This window comes from Polypterus senegalus, chromosome 3 (assembly GCF_016835505.1).
Source record: "Polypterus senegalus isolate Bchr_013 chromosome 3, ASM1683550v1, whole genome shotgun sequence".
Lineage (NCBI taxonomy): Eukaryota > Metazoa > Chordata > Cladistia > Polypteriformes > Polypteridae > Polypterus > Polypterus senegalus.
In genome coordinates, this window is record NC_053156.1 from 66,259,287 (window position 1) to 66,280,536 (window position 21,250).

A 21,250-nucleotide genomic window follows, 5' to 3' on the forward strand; every position below is an offset into this window, starting at 1 on the left:
CACCACCAGCTCCTTGGTTATGCTGGTGTTCAGTTTTAGGTGGTATTCAGGTTAAATTGCCATGTTGGCACTTTGTGATAAATAAGTGGGTTTTGGATAGCAGTTTGGGCACTTGGTTTCTAAATGGTTCGCCATCACTGGCGTAGTAAATATCAGGGGGGTTCAAAAGGGCGACCTCAATATAGAAAAAAAGTTTAAATTTCATCACAAAAATAACAGAAACTATGAGTATTAAAGTAATACCACTCAAATGCAATATAATCAAATTAATGAGTTTGTATAAAATATCAAATTGATCTACTGTACATTATTGAATTGCCTTAAGAAGTGGTCACCTTAAAAGTCGGTCGCCTTAAAATGCGGGTCAGCCTAGTATACATATATATATATATATATATATATATATATATATATATATATATATAGACACAAATAGTGCTACATACATATAAACACACACACACACACACACATATATATATATATATATATATATATATATATATATATATATATATATATATATACTCTGTATGTATTGTCACATACACGCGATTAGGGAACAACTAAAGGGCTTGAATAAACGTAATTCCATGCCTGACCGGGGGCAGTGAAGTGCACTGATTCTCTCTCTCAATTCCTTCCATTCTTGGGAAGTCCTGCCAGGTTCTGGGGCAACCAAAGATGTCACTTTCAATTCTGGCCCTGATGACATCACTTCCTCTACTTCCATTTAAAAGCAGCCATCTTAAAGAAGTCAGTTCTGTTTTGGACTCAGTCGTGTGAACATGTCTGTTTCATTTAATCAATTTTGCAGCCGAGAAATAAACTGCTCAAAAAAATTAAAGGAACACTTTGAAAACACATCAGATCTCAATGGGAAAAAGAAATCCTCCTGGATATCTATACTTATATAGACTGGGTAATGTGTTAGGAACGAAAGGATGCCAAATCGTTTGATGGAAATGAAAATGATCAACCTACAGAGCCCTGAATTCAAAGACGCCCCAAAAATCAGAGTGAAAAAATTATGTGGCAGGCTAGTCCATTTTGCCAAAATTTAATTGCAGCAACTCAAAATTGTACGCAGCACTTTGTATGGCTCCTGTGTTCTTGTATACATGCCTGACAACATCGGTGCATGCTTCTAATGACATGACAGATGGTGTTGTGGGGGATCTCCTCCCAGATCTGGACCAGGGCATCACTGAGCTCCTGGACAGTCTGAGGTGCAACCTGGTGGCATTGGATGGACCAAAACATAATGTCCCAGAGGTGTTCTATTGGATTTAGGTCAGGAAAGTGTGGTGGCCAGTCAATGGTATCAATTCCTTCATCCTTCAGAAACTGCCTGCATACTCTCACCACATGAGGCCAGGAATTGTCGTGCACCAGGAGCCACTGTACCAGCATAGGGTCTGACAATGGGTCCAAGGATTTCATCCTAATACCTAATGGCAGCCAAGGTGCCTTTGTCAAGCCTGTAGCAGTCTGTGTGACCCTCCATGGATATGCCTCCCCAGACAATCATTAACCCACCACCAAACTGCTCATGCTGAATGATGTTACAGGCAGCATAATGTTCTCCATGGCTTCTCCAGACCCTTTCACTTCTGTCACGTGCTCAGGGTGAACCTGCTCTCATCTGTAAAAAGCACAGGGCACCAGTGGTGCATCTGCCAATTCTGGTATTTTATGGCGAATGCCAATCGAGCTGCATGCTGCTGGGCAGTGAGCTCAGGGCCCATTAGAGGACATGGGGCCCTTGGGTCACCCTCATGAAGTCTTTCTGGTTGTTTGGTCAGAGACATTCACACCAGTGGCCTGCTGGAGGTAATTTTGTAGGGCTCTGGCAGTGCTCATCCTGTTCCTCCTTGCCCAAAGGAGCAGATACTGGTCCTGCTGATGGGTTATGGACCCTCTATGGCCCTCTCCAGCTCTCCTAGAGTAACTGCTTGTCTCCTAGAATCTCCTCCATGCCCTTGAGACTGTGCAGGGAGACACAGCAAACCTTCCTGCAATGACACGTATTAATGTGCCATCCTGGAGAAGTTGGACTACCTGTGCAACCTCTGTAGGGTCCAGGTATCGCCTCATGCTACCAGTAGTGACACTGACTGTGGCCAAATGCAAAACTAGTGAAGAAACAGTCAGAAAAGATGAGAAGGGAAAAATGTCAGTGGCCTCCACCTGTTAAACCATTTGTGTTTTGGGGGTCATCTCATTGTTGCCCCTCTAGTGCATCTGTTGTTAATTTCATTAACACCACAGCAGCTGAAACTGATTAACAACCCCTCTGCTACTTAACTGACCAGATTAATATCCCATAAGTTTCATTGACTTTATGCTATACTCTGATTAAAAAGTGTTCCTTTAATTCTTTTGAGCAGTATATATATATACATATATATATATATATATATATATATATATATATATATATATATATATAGTGGACCACTGGGGTGCATACAGCTGCCCTAAACTGCCACAGACAGGCAGAGATACAAGTGCAACACAAAACAAACTTTTATTCAAGACTGGGAAAAGCACTTTTCTTTACTCCCCAGAGCACAGCACTTTACAGAGCGCCAAAGTGCATAGTTTAGAGTCCACAGTCCATTTCTCTCTCTTAAATTCTTCCACCTCCACTCCTTCCTCAAGATTTGTCTGCTTCCTCCCAAATCTGGCTCTCAGAGTAGTGACTGCTGGCTCGTTTTATAAGGCACCCGGAGGTACTCATTGACATACTTCCAGCAGCACTTCTGGGTGTAGCGGAAGTGCTGCACACAAGGGCTCAGCAGTTCTCCTGGCGCCCCCTGGCGGTGAGCACGGGCCCCAGCAGGGTTGAGCTTCCATGCTTCAAACCAGTGGCACTGCTGCACACCAAAGAGGCTGCCCTCTAGCGCACTAGGGGAGATAATGGTCTGTATATGCTCTCTCTACCCCGGACCTTCCATTATAAGGTCGTCCCTGCTGGGCAAGGACCTAGCCATCCACCACTATATATATACACACGCCGTGGCGTGTGTAAATATACTGTGTGTGTGTGTGTATATACATGTATATATATATATAATCATTTTCCTTACTCTCTTACCCAGATACTAACTAGCAATGAACCTAAAGGCAAGAACTAGTACTGGATCAGTAACACACTTGCTGGCACCCCAACTGGAAATGAACCTGGGGAAAAGGGACTGCCACTTTTCATTGCACAATTTTTACATATCTTTTTATAAGACATATTGAAATAATCTCAGCTCTGAAAAATTATTTCAGTAGTGCTGCTGAAATAAGTCAATAACAATTATCAATGAATACTATATGGAATTTTCTATATGTAAAATGTCTTTCAAATGGACTTCTGCACTAATCTTGCATGTATTCCCAGAATTTGTAGTGTGTTGTGCCCCTGTCTGTTATACATCATAGTGTTATACAAGACAGAATACCTGCTGTACTTACCTATTGATTACAATATCCCAAACTGCTTTAAATGATATGACGCAATTGTTAACAGGTGTATATTTCGTACATTTACGGCTGCAATGAAAAAACTGGATTTTAAGCCTTGCACCTTAAATAACAGATGATAAAACAGAATGAATGCATCCGTAACGTTCCTACCATGAACTTCTTTGCCGATATAAATAAGAAAGACTTTTTGTTGAATCTACGGAAAGCTTGAGAACCCCAGACAACAAACTGAGTTCTCCAGCCGAGCCCTGCAGGCTGATACGTGACGTCGCTGCACCAGCGCGTTAAGTTGTTTGGTTTCAAATGGAGACATCTCCTCCCGTGGTCCTTTGCGGCAGCTCTTTAACGGTCATTTTAATTAAACAAAAAATAAATAAAATATTGAGGAAGCAAAAATATACTTCAAAAAAGCTACAGTTCATTGAATTGCAATGCAATCGGCCGGATGCCGCTTTTCAAAAAATATATAACGCCCGTTTGGAATTTTAATTAATTTTTTTCGTGTGGCTAGCCAGGGAAGCCACTCGGCTGAGTCAGAGTGTTTGGCGCCATTTTCAAACTCGGTCAGTGCCGACTCAGGCGGATTATAAGAAAAATACTTATAAAATTATTCTACTTGAGGATTTTAATTTTTCGTGCTTAAAACTGTAAGAATGCTCACTTTAAATATTTTCCCGACTTCATGCTACGAAGACCCGAGATTTACCACTGCTTTTTAAAAAGGTAAGGCTTTTTTATTTTGAATATTACTAAAATTACGTAGGTATTATAATTTTTATAATCATTTGATTTATGGGTAAGATTGTGAGTTGTTACAATGGTTTATAGCTACGCCACCCGAAACCGTATATGAAGAGCCCAAAAGAGTGTGGCGTTCATAATGGAGACAAGCGGATGACAATGGAAGGCAGGCTAAGCAGCCCTAATCTCCAGTGCTTTGGCTCTCTGCGACTGTTACACAATGAATTGGAATACGGTGCTGATAAATAAAACAAAAAGGATATCAAGTCAGTCAGACAATAAAATTATGGGGAGAGTTAAATAAAAAGTAGTCACAAAACATGGAAGGTTCCGAAGACGAGCGCTTTCGAGCAAATGCACTGTATGCCGCCTAAAGATTGAACTGCCTTCCCGCAGGCCTTCTATGTGTGTGTGTGTGTGTGTTTTTTTTTTGGGGGGTAAAATTTCGCTGGAGAAAGTGGCCCCGTTTCCCGGCCCCCCGCCCGCCCCTGCACTTGAAACCCGAGGCCGGTGCATGTTGAGGTCGAACCGAACCGAACAGATGGAAAAATTAAATTTGTTGATATCGCCGCCAGCTCCTCCACAGTTACTCTTAACTTTCAAGTGGAATTAATTGAAAGTGAAGAGCTGGGGTATTTATTTATTTATTGACAAAACATATCATCCACCAAAGCTATCGAAACAGTACTTTTGTGAATATTTACTCTCCAAATCACGTCTTTCCCTTGTAAATATCACAGAATTTCAGCGTTTTGGCTGTAAATAGTTTATTCGTTGACCAGATCGATTATTTTTTTCGTGCGGTTTATTGTGTCCATGACTGATTAATGTGGAAAGTGTCATTTTTTTATTTAAATAGCGTTCCAAGTTAAAAATATCTGAGAAGCAGGTTATTTGTGATCGTTGTTAAAAAAGTGTGTGTGTGTATGATATATATATATAGAGAGAGAGAGAGAGAATGTTCCGTTATAACGTGTTTTCGCTTTATTTTATTTTTTATTTATTTATTTTGCAGTTTTTATTTAATGAAGTATAATATTAACGATAACGTGTCTGTACATAACTGTTCAGCACTTTCGTGTGTGTGAATATCAATGCTGTCCTGTCCAGGTAGCATCTTCCGTAAATCGGGAGCCAACCCCGGACGGGACACCATGGCAGGGTTGGGGCACACTCGCGCCCGACCCATCCCGAGGACAGGTTCATAACATAGATGTGTGTTCATTTATGAATCTATCGCTCACGTATGTTCACAAAAGTGGGTGTCTGATATGTCATCCAACGCAATTAAACACTAAAGTTGAAAGGAGAGGTGGTTGACTTTACTTTGTAATTGGTGTTCACTGGTAATGCAGCGAGTAGAAAAAGAAAACTGTAATGCTTAAAAAGTAGGGCCACAATATGCAAGTAATTTCAGGTTTTAACTGTAGGACACAAGCTAATGTGTTTGTGGTTAATCATTTGGAAGATCATATATATTACCAAGAAAAACGTTATAAAATTTACCGGCTAAGTGTACATTTAATAAACATCAAGTGGGCTGATCCAGAAGTACTGTAGGTGTATAAACTCCATGATTTTAAACATTTCTGCATTACTGATAATCCATGAATTTGCTCAATTCACTTAATTCTCGTAAAGTAAAATTCTATTCAAACGACAAACATGCAATATTCTATTGCTATACAGTAGTTATTCAACATATACATAATACTGAACTTGTGTGTGTGTGTGTGTATATATATATATATATATATATATATATATATATATACAGTAAGCAAGTGTACATGTGTGTTTGTGTATAGGTGAGTCAATAATTCTTTTACAGAAATGTACATTTTTGTAACACTAGCATATATTACTTTTTAATGACTGTTATTTAAAGTCAGTAAGCTGAATATATGCAGCTGTACATGTAGCGTAACTGTATCAATATAACAGTACGTAGTACCAAAAAGCTCAATTGTAAAACCAAGAGGAAAAAAAAAAATAGCAACACATGATATGCAAGTATGTTTCTGGTGAAGAAAGGTTGGGTGCCAGCATAAGAAATACTTTTTAATGGCTTTGGCAATACTTTGTAAAATGTTTTTCTAAATTATACACTGTTCAAGAAATTGTGTTCGATTCCCAGCCAGTATGCAGAGTTTGTGTATTCTCCCAGCATCCCAAAGATATATGATGACCTAGGCTGTATCTCATCATCTCCCCAAGTCTGTAAACTGGCAAACTGTTTCAATACATAGATTAAGTTTATATTTAGCCTTTAAGTAATATTATTAAATAGAATTAAGGACATGATGACACAAAACACTTCTGGTTAGTAGCAAGAAAAATTTTTTTAGTTGTGTATTTAATAGCTGTACACTGTTTAACTGAATTAATAGATGTAATCATTCATTAATTCAAAGTCATCATTTTCATAGTTTTGACGCAAATGGTTTTGACTCTTTTACTGTTACACAAAGCCATTTGTCAAATGATTTTTTATGTTATATGTATATCTCACATTTTAATTCTATCTATGGTATTTTTCCTCATGACATAAGCTTTTAAAGAAAAAAAAAAGGTTTTATATCTTGTCTAATCTTTCACTTTTGCTTTATAATTCTGAATTATTCGTTCTTTTCCAGTCAATATAATGAAAATAAATAAATAGAAACCCTTTCAGTGGGGCTGTGGCCTTATCTCTAAGTTAATGTTTTAAGGTATATGAACCTGGAGGATAATATAGAAATTAAATGTTCTTTCAAACTGGCCATCAACCTCCAAAATACAAAGTCTTGCATTTCAAAGCATTCCACTGTTAAGGATTTTGACTTCAAACCCTGAGGTTGTTGGTTCAAATCCCACTATTGACACCGTGTGACCATGAGCAAGTCATTTGACCTGCCTGTACTCCAAAATGAAAAAACTAAAGAAATGTAACCAAATGTATCATAAATGGTGCAAGTCACCCTGGATAAAGATGTCAGCCAAATAAATAAATGGAATTTAATGAAATAGTGCTAATGTAGAAATAAACTGGCCAAGGATTTATTTTATTTTTTAGACGGTTAGACTTTAACTGGATGGGGTCTGTGTGGAAGAGGAGTGTATCCCATCATTAAGTTAACTGTGTTTTGTTTTTATAGAAGATTATTGACCACTGTCTCTATTTAGTAGACACACTGAAACTCAGCAAAGAAAAACGTTACTTAAACAATTATTTTGTTTAGTGCTTTTTATAGTGAAAAAAATTTCTAGGTTGCTATACACATATAGCTATATATTTTTATTTTTACCCTGTGTGTGTTTTTTTGTTTTTTATTATTTCCTTCTTTTTTGTTTGCTTTTTTATTTTTTTATTTTAGAGATCAGTTGGTGGACTGGCACATTAAATGACTTGGTCAGGGTCACTTGGTAAGGATTATATGTAGAATGAACCAGCAACCTTATGTTTTAAAACCAAAATTGTGCCATCAGACTAAACATTGTTTAGCAGTTATACATTTTATAATTGCATTTTGGGGTATTTTGTTTCTGTCTAGTTCAGGGTAGGAAGGTTTGTAATTCACAGTGCAGTTCTGATTATACTGGTGATTGTTAGGTAAATGCTGCTGCTGTAAGCACGCAGCAGATTCAACAATGCTCTTTCACACTTTGCCCACCTTTCCTTGTCGTGCTTGAGTAAAAAACAAAATGTAAATTTAAAAGCACAACTAGGAAGCCATTTCAGCTAGAAATTATGATAATAAAGAATAAGGAAGTAAAAAATCTTCATGAAACTTAAGAAATATTGCACAGTGAACAAGTTTTCTGTGAAAAAATTGGCTCATTTTACAAACTGAATTGTAGCCAAACCACCCATCCCACAAAGTTGGGTTTCTTTTCTTTATATTTCACAAAAAGAAAAGGGGGAAATAAAATGTCTAATATATAGAGAAGATATGTGACACCTCCTGCTGTTGCTTGTGCTTGTAGTTAATCAAGCTGAGCTGTGGTTATCGTGCAGACTCTCCTGCCTGTTGCAGTGTCTGTGTTTTGGCAAAGACACAAGAGTCAGGCTTCACTCGCTAGCATTGGCGCAATCCAAATGCACACAGATACAAATTTTTTACTCTCTAACGGCTCAACCCACAGACCTCAAATTTCTCACACCCCTAAAGCAGTCTGAGGTGTAGCCCCTAATTTTTTTTTAGATTTTTCAAGCTGCCCTAAGAGGTGCATTTTAAGTGTAGAAAGTGATGCCGGGGGAAAAAGTTACAAGCAACCCTTTTGCCTACCAGCCCTTCGATTCTCTTCCACCACAACTGCACAGGAGAGGTTGAGAAGCACAGGAGTTTTGGAGGAGGTAGGGTGGCCTGGGGGGTAAATTTTGAGGGGTACATTTGACCTGATTAGAAGTGGAGAGGGTTCTCAAAGGCTTTGGGGACCTTGGTGCAGGCTGTTTAGACTGGGAAATTGCATTTGTGGGTAGCCTTAAATGAGAAAAGTGGCTTGATTTGTTTTTTTTTTTTTTTTCCTCCCTGTGAGCTGTCCTTTTTCTCGTGAGCTGGGCTGGTGCACATAGCTGTAGGATGGGCATTGCGTTTTTAATTCCAGATACGGCCATCCAGGCACCCCCGATTTATCTTTCTTAGCCAATTATATATATATATATATTTAGAATTATGATTAACATTTAAGGTAAGTTAAGTGTGTTTACTTTTTACTTTAGGCTTCATTTTCTCCTTCAGGATAAGATTCTAGGTTTTTTTTTCCCCCTCACCTCCTTTTTCATTATCCTTAATTTTGAGTACAAGTAGGGTAGCTCCTGTTGAGTTGTACAGACGGCCTGTGACTAGTTAGCAGGGTGTTGCTAGCTTTTAGGGAGACAGAGCTGTAAAGAGGCTGGTTTGAATATGGGCTGAGGGTGAACTGCTGACGTTCTAGTTTTCTTACTGTTTATTTAATGACTTTTTAACACTGTGGTGATTCCAAACAATTAGGAAGATTTATTTTGGGAAGTAATGGGAGGAAGGGGGGGGCTACAGAAATGTAGACTCTTTTTTGTGTTTACATTTTTTTGTTTATTAAGTACAGTATTGATATTTTGTGAATAATGTATACATTAATATGTATATATTCTGAATATATGATTTTTTTTCCTTTATCTCTAAAGGAGTTTGTGAAAAAAATGCTTCTATGCCCATTGGGTGTGGCGAATGTAGACTACCTAAAAGCTGGCAAGCTTTCGTTTGTAAAATTGTAAAGGAAAATACAGTATGTATGATAAACACTGTGATGTTTTATATATATATTATATATATATACACACACACACACACACACACACACTACACTGCAGTGTATGTTTGTTAGTGTAGAAACTTAACATTTTAGGAATGCAGTTTTATTTAAATACCAGTTTTCTGCCAAGAAAAAAAATGTTTCTTGTTGTAGTCTTTGTATGCTTTTGTTTTACTGCAAAACAATATTAAGCTTGTTTCTTATTAATTTTGGTGTGCCCTTTTTCCCCAGATTTTCTTACTGTTTACTGGGCCACCCTGGAGAGATTATCACCTTAAAGTGTGGTTGCGTTGTTGCTGCCACTTGATATTTTTTATTTTACTCTTTTACTTAAGTGGAAATATGTATATGAGAACTACTTTTTTTCTTGCTAATTATGATTGATTTGTATATTCACAAACTATTAATATACTTTTTCTTTCATGGTATCTTTAATAAATGCTGTATATCATTTTGTCATTGCACATTAAAAAGAATTTCAAAACATTTTCCCCTAGTTATAAAGTATTGTTTTTGAAAAAAATGAATAAAAAAGCCTGAAGTCCAGTGCAGATTATTTGACATTTTTCTTTTAATATAATGTTTTTTGTTTTGTCTTTTCTTAATATTAAATTGCTATAGTTCTGTTGCTGCCATCAATTTAATGACAATTGTTTGATTGTTGGCAATCTTATTAGACAGTTGTACGTATTACAATAATTTTGTTGAGCTATAATAATTCTTCTTAGTGGCGATTTTTAGAGACCATCATTAAAAAGTTATGAATTTTAAATTCACTCAATAACATCACATTAAATACATAAATAAATACAAACTATTAAAGTAATTTCTGGATATCGTCTTTAGACTTTAATATTTGAAGACTAGAAAGTTTATTTCTATTGCTATTAATTGGCACGTGTGTGTTTTTAAAAATATTGCACATTTTTTAATGGCTAAACAAGTGCTGTTTAAATAAATGTCTTACCATTCTGATATGATATGCATTGATAAGTACTATACTTTTTACACCTTAACATGAATAAATGTGCTGATTCCAGGCACAAAGATAAAATTAATGGTATATGTGTAAATTATCAATGTCTAACACACATCTTACTATTGCATTTACAATTTACATACGGGTATAGTTAAGTGTATTGCTCTTTAACATTTATAAACAAAAAAAAAAATACTTGCCAAAAATGTGTGCTCAGAATACATATTTTTTTGTAAAATATAAGCATTAAATGAAGTTTGTAGTTTTTTACACATGTAAGAAATACAACAGAAATAATCATTATTTATAACAGAATTAGGCTAAAATAATTGTTGAATTGTTTTAATAATTTAAGTCTGAAACATCCTTTGTCAGTTAAGTGGAGGTTTTACACAGGTAAGATTAACATATTCATATTTAAAGAGCTATAATGATTGTGATATGACACATTTATATGTCATGACAAAAAAAGGTACTTAAGATTTTTTTTGCTTTGCCTAAAAGGACACTTTATCACCATCCTCTGATAGCTTTCCATTTGTTGTTCTTTCTTTTAAACCTGCATTAAACAGAGACTCAGATGTACTGCCATACTTTCTTGTGTCTTTGGAGTATTATTGGGTTTGAACAGTGAAAGAACTATATACAGGAATATGAAGTGTTTGAAAATGTAGGCATAATTTAAAACCTTCTCAGATGCACTTTCTTCTCAAAACACTGCACCGGATCCTGCAAGTTTTGTTCTTTAACAGAATATCTGCATTCGCCATAGTATTATTATTATTATTATTATTATTACTATTGTTTAATGGCTTGACTGTTTAAATTACACAAAGAACAACAAACGCTAACAAAGTTTTTCAGCTCCTCTGTATTTGAAGCAGTTTTTGTTTTTTTATTTAATCACTTCTGCCACATTTACAGGATACATATCCTCCATTTTGTCTCTGTTCCTCCATCTTATGTTGCTCAAGTAAAGCTTTTGTTTAGCTTGAGGTGCTCAGCCCTCTCAGTCTAATAATTTAAAAAAAAAAAAAAAAGCTTGGTTGGTTAATTTTTTCTTTTTTTAAGCACATATATTTGCGGCAGAAGCTAGCTTACATCCTGCTGTAATATAAGACTCTTGGCTGTAGATGTTTAGATGTTCACAGTTTCCGTATTAACCACCTATACCTGTTAGGTTGTTTCTTTTTGAAGACACTATTAGGGTTGCTTGTGATCTGTACTATGGCTATGAAATGAGCAGAGCATTAATTCACAAGCATTTGTTAGTGGTAATTTGCATATTGTATTCCACCTGAAGAAGTCAAAATTGAAAAAAGCCTTTAATTCATTTGCACTTTTATGTCTTTATCATATTCATACCTGTTATTGGGAATAGGTGAACCTGAATGTAGAGAACCAGAAGAAATGTTTTTATGTCTGAAAATACTGGCTATTTGCCATCTCCAATGCTGTAGTTTGGTTTGTCCACCAAGTCTGCATGATAATAGACTTTAGTAATGTTTTACTGAATTCTCTTTACTTGAATGTATATATCCTCATATATGGTCTTCTATCTTATTAATATGTGCAAAATTGCCAAGCTATGTTGGTTGTGTTTTTTTTTTTTGTTTTTTTGTTTTTTTAGTGTTTTTTTTTTTTCTTTTCCAAAATTGAGTATATGAAATGAATCTCAAATCTAGTGACATATCAGTTCAGTAACACACATTATCTGAGTAACAGCTAATGTTTGGCAAATTGTCCTATAAGAGTTACTTTCTCAATGCTACTGACATAACAGTCATTGTGTACACCTTCACTGTTATAACATTGAAGCCTCAAGCTCCCAGTCTGCAGTAATGATAGTCTTGGCTTCCAAAGGAGTGTTCTGTTAAAAACACTTAACTGAAGTTATTCCCAATCTTCAAAGTGTGCTGTAGAATTCTTATAGTATATATAAAATAAAACACTAATTATTCAGGATCTTCTAATGATTACTTTTCATAACCTAAATTCACTACCATTTTTCCAGATGTTTAACCGCATAATTTCTGACTAACACTATATAAGATTTCTTTAGTGATATTTGTAGTACTTTTTAAATCCATAATAATTTCTAAACATCTTATAATCTTTTAATTTAACACATAATCAATAATTTCCTTTTTCTATTAATTTGTGTTAGTGACATGCTATTGTGTACAGAATCCAAGCCTTCACATCTCTGAATTGGTTTAGAATATATACTGTAATATATAAAAAATCTGACTCTTGTAAAATGCAGTAAATGCATTGTAAGAAGGTTTAAAGGATGAATGTGTAAGGTTGGTCTTCAAAATTTACTGTAGTATTCTGATATATGAATAAGATTAGCATTGGGTAAGTCCCAGAAGGCAGGAAAATATGGAGTAAAGACGGGTAAATCTAAGTAAGGGAATTATTTTTAAGTGTTTAACTCTCACCTCTGTTAATTAAAACAAATATGTTAAAGTATTACCATTGTGGGTGTGATAGGGTGGGGGGGGTCTATGGGGTTATTGGGTCATTGTCACTTGTACAGTGAAATTCTTATGAGCATGTGTATAATTCAATTTTTAATTCTGTTACATATTTTTAATAAGGTGCCCATTAGGCAGATTTAATATAGTCCTGTTGAATAAAAACTTATGAGCTATATCAGTATATATTTTATTAAATTTACCATACAGTGTTCAGTCTTTTTTTTCATTCGATATGTAAAGGTAGTGGCAGGCCAGAATTAGTATAGCAGGTGTTATGAGATGCTTTCAAGCAGGGACATGGCTGTTCAGAGTTTTGCAGTGCTGAAGGAACTGTGCCTAGTTAAGCACTTTTGAAGTTGCCTTTCCAATTCATTATAGGATTGAGTCGGGAAGATTTTGTGTCCTCATTTATGCCAATAATGGGACCAGGTTTACAATTACACCAGGATCTGCGAGGATGAGTACTAGCTTGTAACTTGTGGACCAAATATAGATATGCCTTTAATTCAGATGTAATTTTGAACGATACCAGGAAGGGAAAGTTAAAGCCATCTCCTAATCATTTTAGAACCTAGGACATTTTGAGGCAGGATGCCAGATTTCAACTGGTAAAACGAAGAGGGGTCATATACCTCGTATGTTGTCAGGGAGGTATTACAAGGAGTTTGGGTGTAAGTACTATGATGGCAGAGGAGGTAGATCAGCTACCCCACTAGACAGTTAATCTAGTATATCTTGTTCAGATATTTCCAGCAGGGAGTATGTCACTTGTTTGTTTTTACTTTGTGTTGTGCAACCCTCTTTCTTATAATTATTTTTGCATACTAAACCATTTTCTGTCTCAGCTATTTTTCCTACTTGGGTTTCATTCATCTGAACCTTTTCAAGAGAGTTCATAATGCCATGTAGTTTGAATATGACATGCTTGCATCACAATGGAGTATGATTATTGTGCTAGTTTGAGAAAAACTTAATTTCAACTCTTTTGTTTGTTGTGTTTTGAGAAAACTCTGTGATACTTTCATATGTTACTCTATTATAAGTATCATATGACACAGTGCCTTAAAGAGCCTCCTTCACCTGCCTTGTCTTCATTTGTTTAAGACTTTTCTCCAGAAAACTTCATAGGTAATTAAATAGATTTGTATTTGGAAAGTAGCATGTATTACTGTGAAATGCCCATTAGCAGTTAGTATGCCCTTAGCCAGCTTCCATTTAATAACATCTTCATTTCAGACTCTAGGTATCAATTTAGTACCAGAAACCCCATTTTCGACACAAGCAAATATGTCCAATTGCCTGCTATGCCACATAACCAACAGGTCCAAATTATACAGTACATTACTAGAAACAATCACCTGAAAAAATGTGTACTTTATATGTTGGTTAATAATTTCAAATAAAGCAGTGGGAGCACAAACGTAAACAAAAAAAGTATAATTTTTAATTTAGCACTTTGTGACAGTTAAATACTCTGTTGCACAGGGTACTCCTCTCTGTTAGAGCAATCTCCTTAAAGCATGTCTTCTGCAAATAATACAGCGGAATGGTACAAGATGTGCTGGGTACGAATTGACCAAAATATTAAGAAACAATATTTTCCATTTAAGTGGCAAGTTGAAGGACCAATTCCTGTAATATATTTGTAATTTTTATTCTTTCTTGATCAGTTGCGATATTGCATGATATAGGAGTGAAGTCCGGACACCCCAGAGACTGTGAAAAGTAATGGTAAGTTAGTCTTCTGATGATTTAGCCAATAAAAATGTATAATTGAAATATGTTTTTCTAAATACTATGAATGTAGCCTAATATTGATAACTTGTTTTTGAAGATTTTTTCCAGCTCTATTTTCATGAACTTTATTCATTAAGAAAAATACCTATAAAAATACCCAACTAGATTTTTACCTTTAAAAAGGCACAAAGTGGGAAGTGTCATGGATCAGTGAAAGAGGTGAACTTATGTATCTTGCCTGAGTGAGGATCTCCAGAGAGGTAATTGCTTATTTTGTATTGTTGGGTTCTGTTATTTTGCTACTCTAAAGGACCTAGACCTATAACAGCATTTGAGCATAAAGAAGGGATTTGTTCTGAGTCATGGCCATACTTGGAGGGAATGCTGTATATCTTGATAACTCCACAAAGGAGTATTAATGACAACTTGTTGGGAATAATCAATGAAATCTGAGTGGAAGACCAATGTAAAATTTATCTGGTTGGTGGAAAAGTGACCTTCAAGAGGGTGAGGGCATGGAGTTGAGACAAAAGTGAGGGTTTGGGAAAGTAGGAAATTGTCCAAGTTAGATAAAAGTAAGGTCCTTTTCGTTATGGTATGAAGACCATTTTGCAATGTTTTTGTATATGTTTCAGATTTTTCTTTTCTGTATAATGTAAATAAAGCTGTTTATTTTTAATATTTTCTGGTTTGGTGATATTTAATGGAAGAATATTTTGGGCAAAATTAAATAAACAAATGGAATGTGAAATGTGACCATAAATAACTAAAAGAAAAAGCTTGAATAATTACATATGTCATGGAATATGTAATTTTATTGAAATTTTGATTTATTTATTTCCTCTTTAGTTTATTTCATTAACAATTCACATAACCATAAATATGCCATGAACTGAAAACTCATTTTCACACATCAGCATACAAGGGCTTAGTAATTGGTTGAGTAATTCTTAAAGACCCATCTCTAGGAGCTATGAGTCAAATGATTCACAAGAAAAGTAAAGTTCATGGTCAAAGTTGTGACTATGCAAATCTGTGCCAGATATGTCCACAACAAAAAGGTGCCCAGAATTACTGTGCAAAGCAGAATGTTTAGTTCAGGAATCTCTGAATTCATCATCCTCCCAGGAGTCTGTGCCAAAAGTGTCTGTTGTAAATGTGGCACTTGATGGCCAAAGATCTACATCCACTCTACTGACAATTCAATAATCAACAAAAGTGTTCACTAGAGCACACCTTTTTAAATTTGACAGGTGTTGTTTACTGCTGTGTGTAAATAAAAGAAGACCTAATTAAATACATAAAGAAATTGGCAACATATTTTGTGACACATTTATGTTTACATTTTATAATATATTTTTGAGTATGTTTATTTAATTTTGTCTGAAATATCACTCTATAGTATTCATGATCAAAAATGTTAATTGAACCTGAAGGTGTCCCCATCATATTTTTGCAATTATATTTTGCTTAAAGGTAGAATTGGGGCCAGGTTTTATCTTTGACTTAGTTCCAAAATTGTCTTAAGAGCTATGCCTGCACTATATTTCCATAGTCTATACCCCAAGATGGCACATAATGTGGCTGATTGTCCTTAGAAGTTTTCATCTCTGGCTAAATATCTGGCGGATTTTACCATTCTAAGACCTTTTCTCACAGTTTGGGCCTTTCTGTAATTTCCTGGAGACCTGCTGTCTTGGTCATAGTCAAACACTCTGGTTAAGTTAACCAGTGTTAAGTTCTAGTTATTTTTGGTATGTTTTCTAGACTATCTTTCACGATTTTACTTCATCTTTGCTACTGGGAAAATTGCTAAATGTTAGAATTGTAGATTTTCTGCAGTTGCTACATTATTTTGTAACTTTGCTGCTGTATGTTGCCTTTAATCTATTTGATTACCTGAAATAAATCTATGCCATGGAGCTTTGAATGCAGTGAAGACTAGAAGAACTCAATAGCTCTCAAGGACCTAAACTCCTGACAAACATTTTTATGTACTTAGCATTATGTAGCTCTTGGACTGTGAATTCCATTAATGGTTAGCCCCATCGTTTTGCCTTATCTGTCATAGTTAAGTACGGTGTGTATGTTTACAGAATACCTGTCCAGCAAACTAAGTATGAAGGGGAACAATTTTCTTGCTATGAAAATTTTAATCATTCACTGGTTACTCACAGCAGCAGCACATCATGATTTGGAGACTGAATGTAAAATTTCAAACCATTGTGTGCTGTTACAGGGAGTACTGGGAAGACTACAGACTGGAAGATGCAACTGCAGCACAATCTGGTATTAAGCTGTTCTGGTTCTTCATTTCATTAGTTATATATTCCCTCTTAGGGGGAAGGGTATAGTAGAAAAGATGGAGTTTACAATGACAACAGTCTTTGTGTGCTGCTCTAGCAGCACTTCAATATTGGGATTATTGCTCACAGGTTGCCAGTATTGTGTGTGCTGCTCTAGCATCGCATGACACTTCATATATTACAACATCATAAGCATCATCAAAGCATTATTGAAAAAATGTAGTGGATGTAAATTTAACATTCATTCAGAAGAAATGCTTATTTGTGTAGTTTTTAATTTGTAGCTTTTAAGCATTTTTTTTAATAAAAATGATACTGTCAAATAGCATTAAAGAAGTGATCAAACATTGCATCGGTCATCCAGTGCATGTCTTAAATGTTTCAATAGTATACCATATGTTTAATGAATCGACTGCTTAACAAATAATAAACATTATGTGTTTAAACCTGTCCTCCTTGTACTTAATTTACCAGGACCCTGTTGCAATTTATGAAACCCACATTAATTTAGATGTGTGTTTGTAGTTTCAGTCTTGTCATATTATATGGGTAAGTTTGACATTTTTGAAATTAAGGTAGTTTCTAGCATTCACCTCAGACTAGCTTTATTCATTGAAATAGTCATTTAGTCATTTTCTACTACACTACCTCACCAAGAGGGCATTAAAGTGTATGGCAAATGAGCCCCAGTCCAAACACAAAAGTCTTAAAACTTGTTTGTTGTGACCGTTTTCATAAGTAGAATTCTCTTCTGTATTAATTTCTCTCGAGATGACAAATTAATCAAATAAGAGCTTATTCAAAAGGTTTTTACAAAAATATATTCTGTTTCTGAAATTCTCTACCTTTAATAAAAAAAAGTCCATCCTCAAGGGGTATGCTAATGGTAAATGGGTCCCAGAAAGCTAAAGTTACAGATTGATTTTAATGGTGGCATTCATGCTTAACCTACACTTTCATTTATTTATTTTTTTTTCCTCCCTGAATTATTTGGAAACCATAGTTATGTATATGGCTGAACATATCAGTGGTGTGATGGTGACAAAATATTTATTTTGAGTTTAACTTTTTACCCAGAACAGTTTTTGATAAGGGGGATGCCAAAAATGAATCAAGAGAGAATTAAGAAAGATGTGTAACCGTAGACGGAGAATCTTATTAACATTAAAGGCCTGTGGGTGCTTCAAGCTTATTGAAGACCATATTACATATTTGGGACATGTCGATTACTGTCTAAACCCATTTCTACAACCATCATCTGGCAAGAGTTTTTTTTCACCTGTGCAGCAGTAACCTGATGTGCTGTTGATTTGAATAAGTTTATAATTACCACAAGCAATTCTTTTGATATTTTTGAAAATAAATATGAAAAGGTAAAGAGAGCAAAATGACCAGCTTTCTCCAGAGTAAGTCCATTTGCTAATCTTTTTGATTGCCTGTTGCTTCTTGTTGTAATGTAAGGCGTATTCAATACTTTATCACAGCTGCTTGATACCAACAACTCTAACAACTTTAAGTTGTTAAGAAGCAACACCGCTAATTAGCTAAATACCCAACTTTATTTCTTACCATAGCATCATGGTCTGAGAGGTAGTAGAGGTTTAGAAAAGGGCTATTGTAGTCAATTTAAGGCACCAAGCAGTTATACTAGAGAGGTAAAAAAGCAATGCAAATAAAACCAAAACATTTTGAAAACTGAAACACTGAAGCAAAAAGTGAGACCAATTCACAAGTCTTATATTTTTAACAGAGCTAAAAATTGCACACACTTTTGGACACATATTTAAAGACCAGGAGTGCCTTTTTTATATTTAGAAAAAGAAAGATAATTCTACACTGTGAAATAATGCCTACACATTGCAGAATATCTGTGACCAGGTGGTCAACGCTGTACATGTTAAGAATTCCATCCAGTACATATGATATAGAGCTTATTAATCTGTTATGGTGCAGCTTTTCTTCTCTGTGAAGTAGAATTTAATGATAATAAAGGGTTATTTTTATTGCACCAGACTAACATGTATTTACTTGGCTTTTTAAGTATGTCTGACAACTATCTAAGTATGTCCCTCTCAGTCTGAATTTTACTTATAATTAAACATCCTTAGCTCCTTGTGTTCTAATATTTATTCATATGTACATACTATAAAATGGAACATGCAGATATTTTCAAAAGACTGTTAACTCTGTCAGAATATGGACGCTTATCTCCATTTGAAGTAGGCATGGGTAGTATTACCATTATAGCCAGTTTACACCAGTAGAAATACAATATATCACAATGTAAATTTAGTTATAGCAGTAGAAAATTAAATGCTTATATAGATGGCACCTCCACAGTTGTCACAGAATAAGGATTGAAAATTTTCATAATAAATCCATCATCGTTTAGAATTCTGATATTTTCTTAGCTCTAATTATAGCACTCTGAAAATACATAACTTTCTGATATTTGGAAGGCAGAATTATTGGTCCTTGATGGTTTAGACATTCAGCTTATGACACATCTGAGGCCACTGGGGCAATTAGAAGCACATGGTGACCCACTTCTCTTTTTCTGTGAAAACAAACTCGCTCATGCGTCTAATATTCTGCAAACAAATATGTGAACAAGTGAGGAATCTGGTATTAACAAAGAAGTAATAAGCAATTACATTGTTTGGAAACTGACTTAATCATTCTCTGCTTGATTTCCCAGTTTTATTTGCACACTTTGTCTTGTCTCTCTGACATGATGATCATCTTCCTCTGCTGTCAGAGGAGCTTCGTAAACTTCACATTTCAGTGGCGGCACTCACAGATCTGGGACTGGCCAGATCTCTGTAGGTGGGTACACCTTTTATTGGTCTGGTTGCTCTGATGGCTGTCATACTTGGGGAGTAGCTGTTGCTGTGGCGGATCAGCTCCTTGTGATGGTGTCCAGTGTCATTTCTTTCAAAGCGTGTATTATGAGACTCAGATCAAGGCGCTCTCTGGGTGCTTTCTCTGTTGTCTCAGTGTATGCTGTGACTGCGGTGAGTGATGTCTCTGTCAGGGAGTCATTTTATTCAGAACTTCACTCAGTGGTTGATGGATGCCCACGTGACGACACTTAAGTGTGACCACTGGCATTGACAGGGCTGGCTATGAGGATTGTGTCAGTCTCCATGGGTCTGGGAACTGTGGTGAAAGTGGCTCCATGTTCCTTGACTTTGCAAAAAGTCATGGGCTGCAGATCACTGGATCCTGGTTCCAGCACCCAGATCGTTGAACTTGGTACTCTAATACTGGTGGTGTGGTGAAGGAGATTGATCACATCCCTGTGGGCACACAATGGAGGGTCCTACAGAAATCCGGGTTCTACAGAAGTGCCCAGTTTGTGAATTTTGACCACAGACTAGTTGCTACTCTGAAGATCAAGCTTAGGCCCAGTAGGTTACCACCTACTAGGAGAATGAGGCTGGACCTGGCCAGACTCCAAGATCTGGCTGTTTCTAATAAGATTGCATACAGTTTGTGTGAGGAACTTGAAGACTTGGGTGCAACTGCGGATCCTAATGTGTCCTAAAGACTCATCAAGGTTGCTGAGGGTTGTGTTGCCTGTGTTCCCAGAACGAGCTGTTTCATCTCACAGGGCACTCTGAATATCATCAAGATGAGTTGCAGTACATGGCTTGATGGAACTCTGGTCTGTATTGGCAGGAGGATGGATGTTAAGGCTCTGAGGACAGATAAGGAGGTGTTTATTAGAGGAATTGGTAAGCAAGTGACACACTTATCTTTGATCTAATGACCCATGTCCTACTTATAGAAGAATTGAAGCCTTACACACATCCAAATCTGTTCCTCAGAGAGTTGCAGTCAGGGTGGGGGATGGAACGGTCTTCCCGGATGATGCTCCACCCCACCCAAAGTTGCTGGATGTCATGGCTGGCCTGACCACTGGAAGCAGAACACCTGTGATTCTGGGGTTTGTCAGGGGTGTGTTCTGGGCGGTTCGTTGGGTGCAGCATCTGTGGGGCATCTGTTGGTGAAGAAAGATTCACTGATCTTGACTTTGCTGTGATCTTTGCATAGTTAATGGAGGCTCTGATCAGGGCAATCGAGTGACAGAGTGAGGAGTCCGAGTGTCTGGGCTTGCAAGTGTCCTGGATAAAAACCAAGATCCAGGCCTTTAATGATCTCTTGGGCAGAGCCATCAGCTGTTTGTCTGCGGAGAGAATGGTGACCTCATTGAGAGTTTTACTTACCTCAGCTGCAACATTTTCGTC

At 36.2% G+C, this 21,250-nt stretch overlaps 1 long non-coding RNA gene across 1 annotated transcript; it reads left to right on the forward strand.

The window, feature by feature from the left end:
* The first annotated feature begins 4,034 nt into the window (after positions 1–4,034).
* LOC120525262 lies at positions 4,035–15,330 on the forward strand. Its single transcript, XR_005632919.1, has 3 exons — positions 4,035–4,203; positions 14,628–14,688; positions 14,792–15,330. It is a non-coding gene; the product is annotated as an uncharacterized LOC120525262 (long non-coding RNA).
* Positions 15,331–21,250: the final 5,920 nt, after the last annotated feature.